The sequence below is a fragment of the Saccostrea echinata genome, unplaced genomic scaffold (genome assembly GCF_033153115.1).
Source record: "Saccostrea echinata isolate AGI-Se365-2 ecotype Australia unplaced genomic scaffold, CSIRO_AGI_Sech_v1 ptg000036l, whole genome shotgun sequence".
Classification (NCBI taxonomy): domain Eukaryota; kingdom Metazoa; phylum Mollusca; class Bivalvia; order Ostreida; family Ostreidae; genus Saccostrea; species Saccostrea echinata.
The window spans coordinates 10,193,095-10,199,478 of record NW_026889785.1 but is presented as its reverse complement, the minus strand read 5'-3'; the positions used below and the strand labels follow the sequence as shown (position 1 = coordinate 10,199,478).

At 32.7% G+C, this 6,384-nt stretch overlaps 1 long non-coding RNA gene across 1 annotated transcript; it reads right to left on the bottom strand.

The window, feature by feature from the left end:
- Window positions 1-4,351: 4,351 nt before the first annotated feature.
- On the bottom strand, window positions 4,352-6,088 carry LOC133199761 (uncharacterized). Its single transcript, XR_009722839.1, has 4 exons — window positions 5,946-6,088; window positions 5,443-5,516; window positions 4,909-4,957; window positions 4,352-4,418 (listed from the first exon to the last, which is right to left on the bottom strand). It is a non-coding gene; the product is annotated as an uncharacterized LOC133199761 (long non-coding RNA).
- Between the last annotated feature and the right edge of the window lie 296 nt (window positions 6,089-6,384).

The following is a 6,384-nucleotide window of genomic DNA, read 5'->3' as shown; positions in this document are numbered from 1 at the left end:
AGAAAAAACAGGCATAGAATTTTAAGAGACACTTCAGTGATTATATTTTTTATCAAGAAGTATTTGTTTTAAGATATTTAAGTAAAAATAACAGGCAATTTGGTGGCACATTTGAATTAGTTGATTTTTTCACCCTAGCAAAATTACACAATATCTGGGTAGAAAGGCATACTGGACTACTAGAGTGGTTACATTTTGAACGTTAAATCATTTCAGGCACATGACCTTCAATCTTCATGACTGAAATTAGCTTATATTTATCCAGAATGTCACAAAGATGCATGATTTGAATATTTGTTTAACCAGAAGTCTTTTTCGAGACTGTAGCTCTACTGGTTTGTACTTCTAACAAAGGAAGAGATAAGTAGCAGTTGGACTTGAAACTTTGCAACAGAAATAAATAGAATAATGATCCTTGATTTGGTCTCTTTTCATGGAAATCTGACTAAAACTAAAGGGGGAGTAGATTTTAAAAGAATTTTACAGAAATTTCTATTTTAGTAACCATAGCAACACCGTTCATCAAAATCAAAATCCGATAAAAAAAAATTATGTATCTCAGTGTACTTTACTTGTGTGCCAAGTAATATTGGAATCAGACCAAAACTGTAGGAGGAGTAGCTTTTGTTGACGGACAGACAGACGACCAACCCCTTACTATCGCATAAGCTCTTCTGGTCTCTAACCAGTAGAGCTAAAAATCATGAGTTTTTGACAAGGCTTAATGTATCATAGCAATGAACTGGCTATACATGTAGCTATGGGGCTCATTTTACAGGATCCCTTAGCATGAAAATGCACATTGCAAAAACTGCAAATACATAAAATTGCAAGTTTAACAGAGAGAGTGTTCAAAAGTGTGAACACATCAGTAAATAAAATCCACATTTTCACAGTGTTGCCCAAATTTCATACAGTTCTTCATTGCAAAAGTTGTTTTCAAACATGCAAAACATTTTATACAAATGCTGATTTTGTTTGCCCTAAAATTATACAAATGAATGAACAGAACAAAGTTTATGTCTTTTTTAATACCATCAAGTCATAAAAACACAACTAGTATTTAAATGAAATATTTGACAATGCTCAATTAAATTCCTTCAACTGCATTTGAAAAATACCAAATGTATCATGTACATGTACATGTTACTTTTACAGAGAAAATTTAAAGACAGCAACATTATAAAAAATTTTATTACTAAGATGATCTCTAATTTTAAATTGTCAAAAAAAAAACAACAAAAAAACAACAAAAAAAATTAAAAACTCATTTGAAGCTACTACACTGAAATAAAGCAAAATAATAATATTTGAATTAATATGACAAATAATGGCTATGCTGTTCTTAACAAGACAATTTTTATTGATATAACATTTGTATTCCTTTGTATAACTTTGATCCCCTGTTATGGCCCCCCTATTCTCTTGGGGGGGGGGGGGTGTCATGATTTGAACAAAATTTGAGTCTACATTACCTGAGGATGCTTCCATTTAAATATGACTAATTATGGCTTTGCTGTTCTTGAGAAGAAGATTTAAAAAGGCTTTTTCCTATGTATTCCTATGTAAAACTTTTATCACCCATTGTGGCCCCACCCTACCCCTGGGGGGAGGGGGGGTCATGACTGGAACAAACTTGAATCTTCACTACCTGAGGATGCACCCATATAAAAATGACCAATTATGGCTTTGCTGTTCTTGAGAAGAAGATTTTTACAAATTTTTCCTATGTACATGTATTATATGCAAAACTTTGATCGACCATTCTGGCCCCACCCTACTCACGGGGGTCATGATTGGAACAAATTTGAACCTACACTACTTGAGGATGCTTCCTTTTAAATATGATCAATCATGGCTTTGCTGTTTCTGAGAAGAATATTTTTAAAGGCTTTTTCCTATGTATTCCTAAGTAAAACTTTGATCACCCATTGTGGCCCCACCCTACCCCTGGAAGTCATGATTTGAACAAACTTGGATCTACACTACCTGAGGATGCTTCCATATAAGTTTCATATTTTCAAGCACAGTGGTTCTTGACAAGTTTTAAGGTGATGCCATCAATTTTTCACAAATTCATGATTATCTCCCCTTGGAAGAAGGTGTGGCCCTTCATTTGAACAAACTTGAATTCCCTTTACCCAAGGATACTTTGTGGAAATTTTGGTTGAAATTGGCACAGTGGTTCTTGAGAAGAAGATGAAAATGTGAAAAGTTTAAAACACGACAACGACGACGACAGACAATGGACATATTTCGATCAGAAAAGCTCACTTGAGCCTTCGGCTCAGGTGAGCTAAAAAAAAGTTTCATCCTTTTCTTTTGGAATGCCGTCGACAGCTTGAAGCATCAACTTTGTACCTTGGCAAGGTGCAACAGGCCCTATTTCTAAATGTACTGACTGTAAAATATTCCTGAACAGTATTGCAAATAGTCCAATTTCTGAGATACTTGACACTTTAAGGGAGGGTAATCTCCATTTGACAGGATATGCTTTGCATGATTGAACAATTTATGCTGAGATCTTTCATCTTTTGACCAATTTATATGCACTGATGATATGAATTCAAAATCTGTAAAAGCAATGACAAATTGATGTTTGAATTAAAGTTCATAATTGATATTGCAATAATTATGATAATCAAAGAAGACATTTTAGTACAGTAAATTTTCATTTATACCCAAAAGCAAAAGAGCATGTATTTTGATGTTCTAAATGACATTGGGAATTACGCAGCTATGTTAAGGCTTCCCGAAGCTTTTAAATGAGCTCAAAACATAATATGTCATTGCGAAGTCGGTTTTGGTTTTAATTTATAAGTATTGAACTTTAGTACTTCCAATTTATATAAAGAGTTTCCTCGGCTATATATTAGCATATTTGTTATGATATCACATGACTTTGTTGATCACGTGACGGTCATTTATAATTTTTTGAAGTGTGTCATATAAATCGCTTCGGCGCAGCTGATTAACACGATAATCATTAACATTTTGTTAAATAAATAAACTCATCGTATCCTTGTGTATCCGAAATGTGCTTGGGAAAAGTCATAGTATTACTTTGGTACAAAATATTTCCTAAGAAATTCAACTTACCTACAAATTTGAGCGTATTTTCCACACAATATCGTAATCTGTATTAAAACAAAGCCAACACAGATTTTTCCCAAGCAAGATTCAATTAGAGAACAACCTCTTCTTACAGATTTCCACAAAAATTCTCAGATTAATCCTCATTAATCACCTGCGCCAGACTCTTTTATACACACAAAATAAATTCTACCTCCAACCACGGGTATAAAACAGAGTACATTTCAAAAGTATATTTTTCATAAGCATTTTGAACATGATGAATTTCAATCAAGGGTAGGTAAGCGCTGTATTTTTAAAATATTCGGACATATAAGACTTAAAAAACCTTAAACGACCTGTGAATTTTGCAATAGCTATCTAGCATTTTGCATGCAGTTTGAAATAAAGTGTAAAGTTCATGACACTCTCCCCGACATAACACCTCAAGTTTGCAGTGACCTGACGTCATTTTCCATTATGACGTCAGATTTTGGTAGTTCAGAGACGTGAAGGCACAGAGTGCAGTGTCATATTCTACGGGAAGCCTTAACCTACCTGCGTAGGGAATAATTTCAATTTTACAACAAAGGGACCTTGGCAATGCTAGCCTGAATCACCTTTATTTCCTATTTTGTAAGAGATCCAAATGCCTTAAATGGCTAATTGAGTTTAATGCAAACCTGCAAATGATCCAAATATAAAACAAGCTAATTCAGAGAATTGTGGCCCCCACTTATGGAAAAAAATGAGGATGGAAGAACTGGACCAAAAAAAAATGCAGATGGAAAAAGAAAAAGGTCAACCTTAACTTTTCAGCTTTTGGCCTTAAAGTCAATTGGTGTCTTTTTTTTATTAAAGAAATAAATTCAAGACCTCAAATAGAACCAAAGTTATCACCAGGACATTATTTATTGCAAGATATGAATTTTTCAACTAAACCTTTTAACTTTGAAATCAAAGGGGATTTCTTTAAGTCATTGGGAATTATGATATAAAATTTAACAGAAAAAGCTCAAGGGAAACTAAAGTTATTATTCGAGTTTTTTTTTGTATTGTAGGAATTTCCAACCTTGACCTTTTGACCTCAAATCAATAGGGATCTTCTCTAGGCTGTAAGGAGTTGTGATATGAAATGATATTGCAAAAGCTCAAAGGCTTTAAGAGATATTGTTCCCAAATTAAAGTGTTATAGTACATACATGTGCAGACAGAATGACCAATGGACAGACCAATAAACATTTATTGGGGGGGGAGGGGGGGGTTGGAGGCTGTTACCTGCAGGTATTAGGTCATATGTTTTCTGTTAAGTCCATGACTTCTTCCATTTTCCTCCACTCTTTGCTCTGTAAAATAATTGAAAAAGCCATGAAGTATATATACCCTTATACATTACAGTTATAATGCTAAAAATGCTAATGCTGAAACATTTTGAATGAATCATAATTAAATAATTTTAAAGCTCAAAACTTGAACTATATGGACTGGACTTTTCAGTTTATCAGTCACATATTCAGGCATCTTCACCATTTAGACCTAACTTCACATAAATTGTTCTTTGTTATTTTACTTATCAGTAATGTGAATGAGCAGTTACATGTATATTATCATGATTATAGTAACTTGTATGTATACATTATAAAATGTTAACCACATGTACAAACTCTGGTTCATGTCATTGAACTGCATGAGAACAATGTCCACTTGGTTATATTTTTCAGTGTGGAGATGAAACATATTTGTTAATTTTATTTTTTGAGATATTGAACATTGACATTATCTTTATTATTATGTAGTACCTTAAAAATATTATATTATATTACAGTAAGTGATCACCTGTTTGGTTTGATTCAATTGTTGCCTTGTCAATAGGAACACATTTCTGCTAAAGAATAAACATTAATTTTAATATTAACTATACAATACTTAATAATCCTCATAGTTACATGAATACTTATAACCAGTTATGTACACATAAAATGAAACAGAAATCACACTTGATATTTTATTTTTAGAACTAATTCAAAACAATATGCAATTGAAATTTTATTTCCAAACAGGATTGGATCATTTACATGTGAAATGATCAATATTATGAAACTATTGAGTGTAAAAGCCATTCATCAACATTTACTGTAGAATCCTTAATTTATGTGAGTACTAAATATACTCAAATGAGAACAAGAATTAGCAAGTAGACTGCTGCTCAAGAGTTTTCACTTTTTACATGTATTTCAGCTATAACATAATAAAAGCAGGTAATTTTGCTTCATAAGTGAAACTTGATGTATAAGCTACTGAGTAAATTTTAGAAATAATTTGATAAAACTTTTACATATAATTATAAACACACAGTATATGTATATGTACCTTTAAGCTCTTCCTTCAGCTTTACTTCCATACTGATTTTTTAAAGTGTGTTTCTATACATCTTTTGCATATACCTGTAACAATTAGGAATCAAATTAGTTGATAGATATAAATCATTATAGATTGGACATGTAAGTTGTATAAACTTGATATCAATAGGTTTTCACAAACTATAAACACAAAGTCAGTAAATATTTCCAATTATGATATCACTTTGTGATATTATATTTACATGTATAGGGTTGTCCTTAAGACCTGTGGGACTGGGGAATTTCTTCACCTGTAATGACATAATTCCCCAATTACTCTGGTATTGCCCTCTCAACCCTCACTAAGGGGAGGAACCCCCAACATGCTTTTTTTTTTATAAATCTGTTTCATTTCTTATTGACAACCCAAATATCATGTACAGTGTCTCTCTGAAAACTTTAAGGTCAGAAATTAAGTTAATTTCAATGATTTAGCAAAATTCCTTAAGTTTTTAAACTGCATAATGTTCTTACCAGTTCCAACAGGCAAAACCTCATTCAGCTTGACCCTCTCGGTTAACGGGTTTGCATAATAGCGTCTCCCCTATCAGGTATGGGTGACAACATGTTCTTTTTTCCTTTTCCAGTGTAGACCAAGTATATTTCTGTGTTTGACACATACATGTACATGTAGGTATGTTTACAGATATTAGACTGTCCAAGTCCCATAACAGCTGTATGGTTCAAGATGGTTAACGATAAGAAGCGTTTCACAGACAGAAATGTCTTATGTGCTGCATTTAAAATACCTTGTATATTCAGCTGAATCTATTTTACAATCTTTCAACAAAGCTAGAGATCTTTTATCATAATATTGTCCTCAAATCAACACTTCATCTTTTCGTCTGCCATTAAGACATCACACTTTTAATTCCTTTAAATAAGGAGAGTTCCACTAAGGGAGATAATTTTT